Genomic DNA, 14,177 nt, shown 5'->3' on the forward strand with positions numbered 1-14,177 from the left:
GATTCAAGATATATAAGTGTAATTTTTATAAAAAGTAGGAGACAAGGACACATGTATTTGAAATACTTAATATGTAAAAAATATACTTTTAATAGTTTAAATATATACAAATATATTTATAAATAATAACATACAAAAAAAGTGATTGAAATATAAATGTTGTCAAAATCATGTTGTAACATGTCATGTGTGGTGTCATGTCCATAGACACAGGACCCCAACTAGCGTGTCTGCATGACGTGGACCACAACTAGCATATCTCAACGAGCTTGTCTGATAAAATTTTAATCTTAATCAGGTTTGGTTCACACCACATTTAAGCTAGGAATGTCTTCATCTGAACCTTTCCATTTAGTTAATTTTGACAATCATATATCCATGACACCATTAAAGGACAAGTGAATGCCCCACCTCTGACACTAGCAAGCACACCATCTATAGTAAACAAAGATGACATGGGCCGATGTAATACCCTAAGATTTTTAACACTCAATAAAATATGTAAAAATTAAAACTTTTATAATTGTTAGTGAAAATCTTTTTAACTTGGTTTCAAAACCTCAGGCGGGTTACATTCCACTCAATAATGATTATACTGAAATTAAATATAAATTAACATTATTCAGTAAAACAAAATATTATACAACTAAAACAAAAGTAATGTATATCCAATTTAGTGCTTGGGAAAGGAAAATGCCTGACTCGTTGATGCCATCACAACATCTAGCATCCACTCCATTGTGCAACTCTGATATTACCTATATTCTTCATGAAATAGAGTTAGACTTGTGAAAGCCTGGTAAGTATATACTAATTTTAGGTAATTTAAAACATTAAAACATATTTTTAGCAACTCAGATACCATAGATCATTCAGTAAATTAATTTGAGTAATTCAGATGTCACAGATCATTCAACAAATTTGCATAGAGTAATTCCATAAGAAAATACATGCTTTAGAAAACAATCATGTAAAAATAATCACATTTATATGTTGTATTAATAAGACATATTTTCATATCAATCGGTGTGAGAAAGAATGTCTTTGTTTTGATATTTATATTTTCTATGGGTATACACAGAGCCACTAACTTGTTCAAACTGATATCACTTGGAGGTTTATTATGCTATGTAATTTAGTGACCTGAGTGACTAGCTGAATCTAATCCAAAGAAGATGGTGTCATAACCAAGAGAAACTTCCAAGAATCCACTAACCACTGATTAGGATGCATCCTAGACTTGTTGCAGAAGTAGTGTGATCTCCTAACCCCTGAGTTACTGGAGATCATCTGGGATGCCTTACTCCCATAAAAATATATGTTACTCGAGGCTCATACCTCCTACCCTCTCTAAGGTAGGACCACTGTGAATGGGTTATAAGGGTTATCCTTTTAGAGGGACTTATCATTTCATGTGCCTTATATCAATAAGAAAATTCAGGGCTCAATAGCCATGTACCTGTTAAGGGTAACAACTATGGTCATATGTACACAACTCATTCAGTGTTGCTTTGTATATAAAGTACTTTACTTCTAAAGGCGGACAACAACTTTAAGTATGTGTGTAGGCATGGATCATTCACCATCTGGTGTCCTTTTTGCACCTGAAGGTTTTGAGTCACCCAAACTTGCATACTAGCAAAATCTCAAGTATATTCATGCTTTACAATAATACAACTACATGCTATAAACACACCATTATGCCCCAAGGGCATAAAAAGGTTATTTAAACCTTGCCCCAACTTGGGCTTAATATTTCATTGCATGCATACATAAACCTAATCTTGGACGTATTTAGTTCATTGCTCAGAGAGTTTTACAAACCCCTAGCTCCATTATTGAATAAAAATGTTTAAAACATGTATTCGTATATGCTGGCATAATTCAGTACATGCAAACAGGAATCAGTGCATGCAAACATAGTTCAAAGCATGCAAACATAGATCAAAGTATGCAAATATTCATTAAAGAATGCTAACATAAATCAATGCCTACGATTTTGATATAATTATGTATGTGTCCAGAAATATGTTTAACATTATAAATTACAAGTTTTTGGCATAATAACTTACTTTGATCTTTATATAGGGTGATAAAAATACGACTACCTGTAAACTCGAGAACCAAAGTAGAGCGGGATAACAAATATGCTATGAGAGCAGGAATTTGGATAGCGCTTCTACAGTACTTTGTCAAAACTGCCTTTGGATGCAGTGATTTTTGCAGTACTTTTGCAAGATGTTATCAAAAAGTTCTAATGGTGAGTGAAGATTTTGGCAGCCTAACGACGTAATGTGAATTTAAACAAGAAGACGCACAACTAGGTACAGATTGTGTTGGTCTGTCGCAAGCAGAGTTGTGCACAGATGCAGGGGTGTGTATGTGTGCGTGCAGTATATAGATAGGTTCATTTGCAAAGAAAGGAAGTCGAGAAGGCCACCGATGTCAAAGTGAACTGTAAAAGTGAATGTATGACACTTTTAGATTAATGGATTCATCGACAAATGAGGGTGGTCGGGAAGGCCTCTGATGCCTTAAGTGAACCGTGAAAAACACCTTAACGAAGATGAGGGTGTTAAAAAAGGTGTGCAATGGTAAGGGGTTATGCAACAAAAGAAGGGTTTTGTAACAAAAAAAGGTGGCCCATTAAGGCCTTCGATCTATAGGTATTCATGTAAATATGCCTCGATAGAGGTGTGTGTACCTAGAAGTGCACTCTAAGGGGTGCACGACAATGGGGTCTCCACATTATAGGAGGGTGGCCATTTAAGGCCTCCAATGTCATGGTCACACCATGTGAAGTGTCTCAAATATGCTTTAAGAATTAACCTGTGCAAGGGGTATACTTGTGCATGACCAAGTCGCAGGAGAGAGAGATCAAGTGAAGTGAGAGAAAGAGGGGTGGGTGGCTCAGAGGAGGTATGCCCCCACCCCCACCCACCCACCCCTCATGGATGTCGTAGTAAGGAGAGGGGACTCACCCCCTCCCAGACTAGGTGTTGCCATAGGGAGAGAAGGAGGGGCTGACTCACACCCCTCAGGTGGGGCCCACTTTTAAAACCATTAATCAAAACCATTGAATTTGATGGTTTTTTTAATTTTTTTTATTTATGAATTCTATTCATCTTATTTATTTTTATTATTTTACCCCTTTATATTTTGGGTATTTACCTCAATATGCTTTAGGTGGTAAATTACCATTTTACCTTTAATAATTTAATTATTTCTCTGAAAATGCCCTTCGGTTAAATTATCATTTTGACCCTGAACAAATTTAATATTTACCTGAAAAATATCCCTGGATTATGAAATCACTATTTTTCCTTGAGTAATTTAAATATTTACAGACATATCCCTAAAATATAGATCCAGATGAATATCCAGATTTGTTTGAATAATATTCAGATATGTATGTCATTTGGATCATGCTTCTAGATTTCATATCATATCATATCCAAGTCCTGTTCACAATTCATAGGGTTCGATTTCTCATAATGAATTCACTCAATTTCATATCTAATTAAATCCTTAACTAACTCTAATTTTGATCTCTTAAATACACATTAATTTAAACACATATAAATGCATATTCAATTAAATATATAATGCACATTTAATCACATATTTTAAATAACAATTTCAATTAGAATTCAATCACATTAATCATAAATTCAACTTCAATCTACCCATTAATTGAAACGTGAATATTGGATAAATTCAATATTAATCAAGGACTAAATTTAAGCCCTAATTGAACATAAAATTCAATATTATTTCTTTTATATCCGTGAGAAATCTATAAAAAATTTGTGAGTATTACACCCGATCCATATGTAGGGAACGGATTTGGATACAAAAATGCAAGTGGTGAACGTCCCACCTTGACACCAGCAAGCTTAGCAACCATATTGAACGACGATAACCTGTTTGAGGATGGGAGCACGTTGAGAGACATCCTCGACGTGATCAAGCTAAAACTTGCACCAATAGCATGTTCGGCGGTCTTGGACAAGACAGAGGCGAAGAAGCGTAGTCTTTGTTCAAGGATGAGAGCATCTCCTTGAGGGGTTGCTGAACAATGGGGAAAGGGGAATATCCGTGGCATTGGTGGTCTCAAAAAACATTTGTATCTTTCTAACATTATTCAACAAAGAAAGTTGGATGTCATTTGCATTGCACCCAAGAAACAAAAATGCACTCGATGGACTAGGCCTTCATGGAGGATATTTGAAGAAATTGCAGATTTACGTATTTGCCAGCAATAGGAAGGGCAGTAGGAATCTTAATGGTGTGGAGAGAGGGTCACTGGTACAATTTCTTTCGTAGGGAACCATTTGATCTTCGCCATGTTTTCAAGCATGAATGGAGCTATCACATTCTCATAACTGTATATAAGCCTAGCATGAGCCACAGAAAAAAGGAAATTTGCTTAGAGCTACAACAAATTGAAAATAAGTTTATTATGGGTACGACAAACCAATGGTGTATAGGTGGGGACTTCAACTCGATACTTTCTCTAGAGGGCTCTAATAAATCCCAACTCTATACTAAAAACATCAGAAGGTTTGCTCTTTGTTGGATATATTGCTCTATCTATTAATGGGGAGCATAGGGAGTTCTTCAAAGCCTAGAGGGGGCCTATGTCAGGCAGACCCACTATCACCGTCCCTCTTCATCTTGGCAATGTAAGTGTTATCGTTAATGCTTTCCTCGGTAACAGCTCTCCCACCTCTTATTTGCCGATGACTTGTTGGTGTTTGGAGAGGCTATCGATGATAATATGTGGGTGCTATGGGTGGTGTTGAGGTGTTTTGTGGAGATCTCTGACCTCCCCCATGAATGGGGTCAAGAGCCACATCATGCATGGCCATTAATGACTTCACAGGAGAGTTCTAATGGAGGGGCATAAAAAATCTTTAATTGTAAAGTGGGCTCCATACCATTGAAGTACTTAGGCATCCCCTTGCATTTGGGGGTCTTGCGGGAGCTCCATTGAAGTTAGGGTGGAGGACATGGTTTGAGACGACAATAGACATTGGTGGGTGTGACATATAATTTAAGCAGATTTAACACAACCCTTTTGGCCTTTCAACAGTGGACCAAGCTTATGAACCTGCTTTCGAATTTTTCTCTAGCGCAGCGAGAAGATAGAATCAGGTCGTGGGTTGGCTCATCCTTCACGGGAGTGTGAACGCAGAACTGCATCTCAAGGATTGCGGCACTCGGCTGGCAAGCAGGTGCAGCCTGTGCCTAAGTGACGAGTCGCTAACCCACCTGTTTTGTGAGTGTGCTTACACCCGTGCACTTCTCAACCATGCATGGGGACATGAACTTAAGCTGGGAGAACGTGGACTTCCCCAGGGGTGGGATGATTGCATATCACATGGCCTCAATATATAGGCCCACGATAGAAGTATATTTGACTGGTATGGATCCTCACAGCATGGAGGTTATGGCATGAACGGAATCAGTGTGTCTTTAGAGGCTGCAACAGTGATCTTGTGGGACTGCTGCATCGACTAAAACGGAAAATCATCAAGAAAGCATGTCGCAAATGGCCTGGTAAAAGCTTGGGATGAATTGAAAAAGACAGGGCATTTATAAAGGGACCCCTGTAATGCAGAAAATTGGATCATTTTTTTGCTGTTATTTCATCTTATTCTTTTCTGATAGAATTATGTAGCAGGGTGATATCTACTCCTGCAAGTTCTTTATACAGATTATTACTACTTCAATAAATGAATTTTACATTTCTCTAAAAAAAAACACATTGTCATATATCCATAACGTACGTTTACGCGCAACTCAATACTATGTTCTTGAAGATCTTTGGATTTTCTGAACCAATTAAAAATGCTCAAATTCACATCTGACCAATTAGCTAATTGGATTCCAAATGAGCCTATATATCTTGTAGGACCTGTACTAAGCAGCAGGGTGTCTGATATCTGATCTAGATCCAGTCCTTCTGCGCACACACACACACAGATATATATATATATATGGGCCAATATTACACTTCAAATGTGATCTACATATTAAGTTTAGTAGAAACTGACCTTTGGATCATGGTTATGTCAGATTTTATGAGCACCGCTTGCAATATGCTAAATTTTCAAACCTCAAAAAAGCATGTTTATGTCCAAAAACTATGATGCAAGAGTTGATTTCTACTATTTTTTATCATGTTACACATCCATGATGTCAGATTTGTTCAAAACAACCTCTCCTTATGAGTTCTAACTAGAGGATTGCTTACCTGTCTAGTGGCCAAGACCCATCCCACTACGCCAACCCCCTCTTGGGGCTAATTTGTCTAGTAACTTATCGAGATTGGATAAGAAAGAGAAAAAAAAGGTTGTATGGGTCCTGATTGGGTCACTAGGGGTGCACACGAGCCAGGCTGGAGTAGATTTCAGGCTCAAAAAGCTTGGCTGGAACCAAGCCAAGCTTGAAAGGCTCGAGCCTAGCTCGACTCTGGATGAGCCACATTAACTTATATTAAAAAAGATGAGTAATTGTGTAGAGGGTAGGATTTGAACCTGAGACTACAATCATATACAGAAAACACCCTGCCAACTTGTGTAAAACCTGTTTTTATAAATATTATTCAACAAAAACACTATATATCATAAAAGTATAGTACATATGACTCTATTAGCTGAGCTTAATCGAGCTTAATCAAGCTTGAGTGTCTGATCAAGCTTGGCTCATTTACTTACTGGGACAGAGTCCGGGTTTAAACGAGTTGAGCTAGAGCCGAGACCGAGCTAGCTTGGCTCATTGTGCAGCCCTAGTTGTGACTGTGTTTATGTATTTCATTGTTTGTATTAATAGTAAGCGTGTTACTGTAGCTCTTGGGCCTGAATTGGTTTTTCATCAACTTCATTAACCAAGTTCTAGAATTTGTGCCCTCTTATTCATGGAGAAAATCATAAACATGTCCATTTTTCAATTGTTGCCAAATGCAATTACCAACTTTGAGGGCAAGGCCTAGGTTTTCATCATTCCTTGCCCTTGTAGATAGGGGTATCAACCGGTCGGGTTTGGTTCGGACTCAGGTGGAACCAGACTTAGACCCAATTTTTGAGTATGGTATTGGGTCTGGATCTGGGTTTAATCGGGTCCATTATAAGAAAAACCATACCTGGACCCGATAAGAACTACAAGAGCCAGACCCGATTAAACCATATTTTATATCATTTTTACATTAAAAATTTGTGGGTCTTAATCGGAACTCAAGTCGGGTATAAAATTTTACAAACTATACCCGGGTCATGTATTAATCGGACCTTCGGGTATGAACCCAGGTCTTAATCTTGTTCTATTATTTATCACCATACCGAGAGCCTATAGGGTTAGGTTCAGGTCAGGTACCCGTTGACACCCCCCTACTTGTAGTTGGTCAGCATGTATGTGAGGGTTGTGCTCAAGCTCAACATATGCTGAGCACATGATGTACATAAGCCGGACCGAGCCAAACTGAGCCAAGCCTGAGGGACAAGCTCAACATGAAAACTAACAAAGCCATGGTCGAGTTTGGTCTTTTTGAGTTAAGAGAGTGAAGCTTGAGTTCTTCACAAAATTAATACAAGTATATTAAGGTCAATAGCCTTTGATCTTCCTCATGGAAACACTTATAAGTAGTTATCATAAGAACTCTGACTCTTGTTATGGTAGGTTTGGATACTAAGGTGAGAATTCTCATTACTGGGTCATACGATTCTTTTGTTTGGGCCCCTTTTTATGAGAACCCCACTTGAACAAATTTCTTTATTGCTAAAAAAGTAACAAAAATAGACCTATATCATTATAAAACTTGTTGCTTCCTTGACTCGAAAGGCTGCCCTGGTTGGAATCACCTGGACACAAGATAAGCTGTGCTGGACTCAGCTTGCCATACCTACAGTGTAGGGAACCTCTAAGTGAGAAAAAAGTAAAGTCAAACTGATTTTAGCCGGCTTGTTTGAATTGTATGGTTGGCAATTGAACCTTTTTATCTAATGGTCAAAAGCCTAACCTCAGCTATTGAGCTAAAACAACTTGAGACCTTTTTGACTTGGACAAAATATGCATTTTTTAATTGTCACAAGTGATTCCCATAAAAAAAAAAGTTCTAAGCTCCTTTTAGTCCCTCAAAAGGCTACTAAAGTGTGCATCATATCTGAAAAAAAACTTCTGTAACAAAAAATTAATCTTGTCATAGCACTGTCCATGAAAAACTAGTTTGTTCCTCATAAATTTCTTGTGGGAAGTCACTAAACACCCAAAAGAAGCTTATGCTATGAATAGATCCATCAGTTTTACAACTCATTTGTTTGATTGATCCCATATCATTCACTCTCAACAAGACAATTTTACAAGTAAAATATATATCCCTTTTGTGTCTTTGGTTATTTTCTATACATCCTACATGTCCCCATATGCAGCAAAAAGTTCTATCTATCCAGATTTTATTTATCTTTTGAAATGATAAATCTATTCATATCACTAGCCATCTCTATTATAGCTGATACCATAGTGACAAATATCGTGAGAACTATGAAAATCTCACGATAATATAGAAATTGCCCGAAAGTCAAAAACGGTGTTTTTTCATGAGGTTTTCAAAATATTATGATTTTTTCTGCAAAACATAAATATCATGATTTAAACATGATATTTATGTTTTTAATGGCTATTTATCATGAAAGAATCGTGTGGTTTTTATTTTTAAATGTTTTTTTATTTATATTTTCTTATAAAAAATATTTTTTACATTTTTAATTTATTTTTTATTGCCAAGATTTTGCCAAAAAATATGCAAGATTTAAAAAAAAAAATCAAAATCTCTTGAGTTTTTGACTGCCAAAAAAACTTTTGTCACTATGGCTGATACCCTTTTCTTGGACTTCTACTCAATGCTTTTGATGTTTCACTATTTCCCAAACCAGGTATACTACTTGATAAGAGACGCTTTTATGGAGTGATCATCTCTCCTTATCCCATAAGTTATTCTAAAATATCAGTACATTTGACTTGCATAAAATTTCAATAGCATAATTGAAAGAATTATCATAATTAATGTGATGACACCTAATAAAGCCAGCCTTAATAATTTGGCAATACTCAATAGTCAAACTTTATTCATTAATGCTTGTTTTGCCATCACATTGCATAATAAACAATTCCTACAAGTTGGCTATTTTTATTTTTGCGTGCCATATAAAATGGGTGGATTCTCTTTCATCGAAGAAAGATGTTTGTGTTTGGACGGGATTCCCCCCGCCCTTTTCAGTGGAAAAGGAGTCCGACAGGGGTGGATCGAACTTCATTTCCATGGAGAGAGACTCTGCGCATGAAGATGTGAGGAGGTCCTTTCTTTGGCACACAAACATGCCCTTAGGGATCAATGGTTTGGTTGCACTACCATAACCGAGGGGTCTCAGGTTCGAATCCTGCAGAGGGTTATCCCTCAGCTTGCTTGTTAAAAATACCAGTCTCGGCTCTTTTAATGATCCAAAATTGGAAATAGGTGCGACATCTATTGAAAGATAACTTCAATAAACCTTTATGTAAAGTCCGCAAAAATTTATGGATTATTTGGGATATTTTTACTAAATTCATCGAACTTTTGGATATTAAAAAGGTATAGCATGTTCAAACTAGTTATGGGTCTGGATCTCGATAAGGGATCCACCAAGATCAAAAAACCCACGTAACCCAATTCCAACTACGTTAGAGATGTGAAGCATCCACTAATATATATATATAGATCGAGTTGGGTTCAATCGGACCCAACCCAATCCAATCCCCCTAACCGAGCCATTTTTGTGGGTTGGACTTGGGTTGGATCCAATCCAGGCCCAAAACATCCTTAATTGTTGGATCCAACCCCTTATGCTAACTCACCCCTCTCTCTCTGATTTCTCTCTCTCTCTCTCTCTCTCTCTCTCTCTATATATATATATATATATATATATATATATATATATATATATCAGATCTCTCACCTTCCCTCTTCATGTGCCACCACCACCGTCGGCGAAGAGCACCACCAGTGCCCATAGCTGCTTAGGTCAGGGTCACTTCCCCCCGCCGCCCCTCCTCTTCGATTCTTCTTCTTCTCCTTCTTTCTCTCTGTCTCCGTTGGAGGCAAGACTACAGGAGGGCACGACTGCACAGGTGGCCCAATTGGGGGAAAGTGTGGTGTTTTTTCGGTGTTTTCTGGCCACCCTTGCAGTGGTGGTCGGTTAGCATGAACCCGAGCTATCACGCCACCAGAGGCGGGTAGGGGCCATCGGTTGTGGTAGAGGAGCCACGACGACACTGTGCTGTCGTGGCACACTCCTCTGCCTCCCTTCCATCACAACAGGCTCTTTGGGCCCTAGCTCAGCCCGATTTACAAAGAGACCGAGCCTAGCTCGACTATCCGACTTGGCCAACCGGCTACGCCGTTAGACTCAACCCCGTTTTCAAAAAAAAAAAGAGCCTGGCTCGGCTAGCAAGCCAAGCCAGCTCGACCTCTCAGGGCTAACCCCCCTCCCTTGGCCTGCCTTTTCAGGTGCAGCCGAGCTGAGCTCGGCTAACATTGATCCCAGCTCAGTTCTACCTTAATCCAAGACTGGCTTGGTTTACTTAAATTGAGTCTGGCTCAGTTTACTTAAACCGAGTCTGGCTCAGCCAAGAGACAACCTTGGGCTGCCTCTTACTTGGCTCAGTTGAAGTTAGCTCAGTCTCCTTTTGAGACACAAAGCTCGGCTCGGTCAAATGGAGCCAACTCAGTTCCTTCCATAACCAAGCTGACTCAAGTTTAGCCTCGACGGGTTGGCCTAGTCCAGAATGCTCTGATTAGGTACGGGTTCGACCCGGGGTCACCTCTATTTGCCAGAGATAGAATTTAACCTCGTTCTTTATGCAATGCAATAAAACCTTTTGAGCACACCACATCGACGCAATTGACAAGATTGTGTACCTCTGATACTTTTTACGAGGCACGTGCAAGCTTACACATATGCTCAAAATCGTCAAACATTTAGACTATCACACTCGAAATTGGCAAACATTCAGACTATCTTCGAGGTAGGGAAAAATGCATACGATGACAACAACTAAGCATTTCTAATATACCTATTTATATTTACATCAAATATACATATATAAAATCAGCATTAATTTAAGGTATGTAGTTTCACGTACCTCTGTTTTATTTATAATGACTTTTTGATGGACAATGCTTTCATATATATATATATATATATATATATATATGTATATTTATAAAGAGTGTGCAATTTTGCATACTCTTGCTCTATTTACATTACGCGAGCATTTATTTAAGGCACACAGTTTTGCATACCTTTGCTTTATTTTCGATAACTTTTTCACGAACGATGCTTTCATATACGTATAAATCTATACATATATCTCTATACAAAGTACACAGTTTTGCATACTCTTGCTTTATTTACATTACACGAGCATTTATTTAGAGTACGCAATTTTGCGCTTTAATCTATTTTTTAAAAGCTTACATGCGAGACTAAGTCTGCATGCCTCTGACACTCTTGCAAATCAAACAAGAGATTTTTGTTCACTCTCATGCGAGACTCTAAGTCTGCATGCCCCGAGGTTTCACAAAATAAAACAAATGTTGAAGTGTCCTTTGAGACACTGAAAGTTCAAAAGGATGAGACTGTCATGATTTAGATATTCGTAACTGAATCTACCTTGTAGACTGATAAATGTGAAACTTTAACTGCGTAGACTTGGTTGTACTTACGTTAAGTACTTTTGGTCGCATTCGGGGATGACCCATGTATAGGGATGGCAGTGGACCGGGGTGGGAGACAAGGTCTCCACCCCCTCCTCATCTCAAAGTCCTGCCCTCCATCCCCGCTTTCATCCCAGTTTTATGTCCTCCATCCCCGGTCCAAACAGGGCGAGGCGGGGCAGGGCCCCGTTTTCCCTCGGTCCACTACCATCCCTAAAGAAGGATCAGGGATGGGGCAAGACATGGATCGAGATGGGGATGGGGTAGGGCGGGAGAAAGCGTAAATCCATCCCCAATTCAAACAGGGTGAGGCGGGGCGGAGCCTCGTTTCCCCCCGGTCCACTGCCATCCCTACTCGGGTATGTCCATGACCCAAGGTTCGAGAAGTCATGAACTTTCATATTGTTCGGTTGGTCTTCTTTTTTAGAAACCTTTAATTCTTATTGCAACAGTACTATCAAACATGCACGACATTGATAGAAGGTTTATGACAAACCTTAATGTGTAATTAGTGTACAATATTATGAAATAATCTCATACCATTACACAGATCGCCTTCACAAGCAAGATGCTCGATTTGGTTTAAAAGACCAGAGTATCGTGAATAAGTTGTTGGATAAAAGAAGACCTGATACACCCATTCATCCTTCAGTTCTATCAAGAGAGAGAATATGAGGTACAACCTCCGATGGATAAATTGTTAACAACTACGCTCCCCGAGTGACAATGGCTCGACGTCCCCAGTCATCGGAGTTATGGGACATAGCTACCAAATATTATCCTATGTGGTAGATCTCATAAATTTCTGTAAAAGCTTAGATGCATTCCTCGTTTATTCCAGTTTTTAGAAAATTCTTTTTTGGTCTTTGAATTCGTCTCCTTTGGAGTGGACTCAGTTAGTCGTTTAGGTTATCAATTTACATAAAATAATAAACTACCGAACGATCTTAGTTGTTTCTAGATTTTATCTTGTGAGTACCCCTATATAGATAATTATCGAAATAAGATTATGATATCCACTTTGCTTCTTCAATCTAAAAATGATACACTCCTTGCACCAATTTGTGATTCATTGATTTATATATAATCCCACGTTTTTGAAATATAATAGTGTAGATATTAGTCTTGTTCTCTTGTCTGATATTATTGCACCTACTAGACTTTCATGAGTATGACTCATTTTATGGGATGCAGGTGATGATTAGATGGATGTTGCAAGCGATGTCACAATGATATCAAAAATTCATTATCTCTGTTGTTCGCTTCTGAGCACATTTTGGATATTTTGTATAATATTGTTTCTATAAAAAATTCTTGTTTTGAATCTTTATAGTTTTAATTAATGTATGAAAATGCGAGCTCAAATCTGAGACATTTGAAGACCCAATTTATTTGTTGGAATTATGCCTCCAAGGGTTCGCCACATCTTCTTTTCAAACTATTATTTTTGTTGAACTATCAATTTAACTTTGAAAAATGATTGGCTATTAAAATTTCAGAATTTTCTTAAATTTTAAAGTTAGAAATTTTGGAGCATTACACTTTCAGTCTTTCCTTTGATCATTTTTTCAAAGTAAATTTGCAAGAACTTCTCAATAAGTACATTCCAAACTTAAGCTTACATTATCCAACTTATGATCCAAATGTGATTATAACGCAGTGCAAGGTTAATTAAGAGTGCGTTTGAGTGCCATGAATCTTAAATCCTTATATTGAATTTGGCATGAGGCCCGCGCCAAGATTCAAGGTAAACAAATAGTGAATCTCTGATTCCTTCAAAATGAGGAACTAAGATTCATCTTTCAATAGAGATTCATGTATCTATGAACCAATTGAAAGGGGATGTCAGGCAAAGATATGTTTATATGTAATCCAAAGATTTTAAACCCAATTTTCAGATCCGAGCATTCGAATAAGCATTAAGCCAAACACATGGACTTGACTTGACACTTGTTTTTTTTTTGGATAATTCAAGGAAAATCCCCCCATCAATGACCGCGCCTTGGCTGGCCTGCGGTTGGTAAAATCCTTAATGACCTCCCTGTCCACCCGGTACTACTCTCATCTTCGACCTCGTGGCAAGGACGCCACTTATGCGTTTTGAACTTGTGACGTCATTCACAAGTCCCCCCCTACCATACGAATGAAACACTTGTGGACGACTTGACTAGACACTTGCTAACCAATCCTTTAAAAGCTGACAATTTTTAATTGACCATGGATCCAGTTAGACCAAGACTCAGCCTACTCACATTCTTATCATAAATGGTAATTGCAATTTGTGATCAACCAATCCAAACAGTCACCTCAATACCACTATCCCATATGGTACGTAGGGTCTTCGCTGAAGGCTCAGAATCGAATCCCTCTGCCACACGGGCCGGCTGTGGTTCTTTCTTTAGTAAAAATGAAAAAAATTACCCAA

Source organism: Nuphar pumila, chromosome 14, assembly GCF_984573655.1.
Source record: "Nuphar pumila chromosome 14, dmNupPumi1.hap1.1, whole genome shotgun sequence".
NCBI lineage: Eukaryota > Viridiplantae > Streptophyta > Magnoliopsida > Nymphaeales > Nymphaeaceae > Nuphar > Nuphar pumila.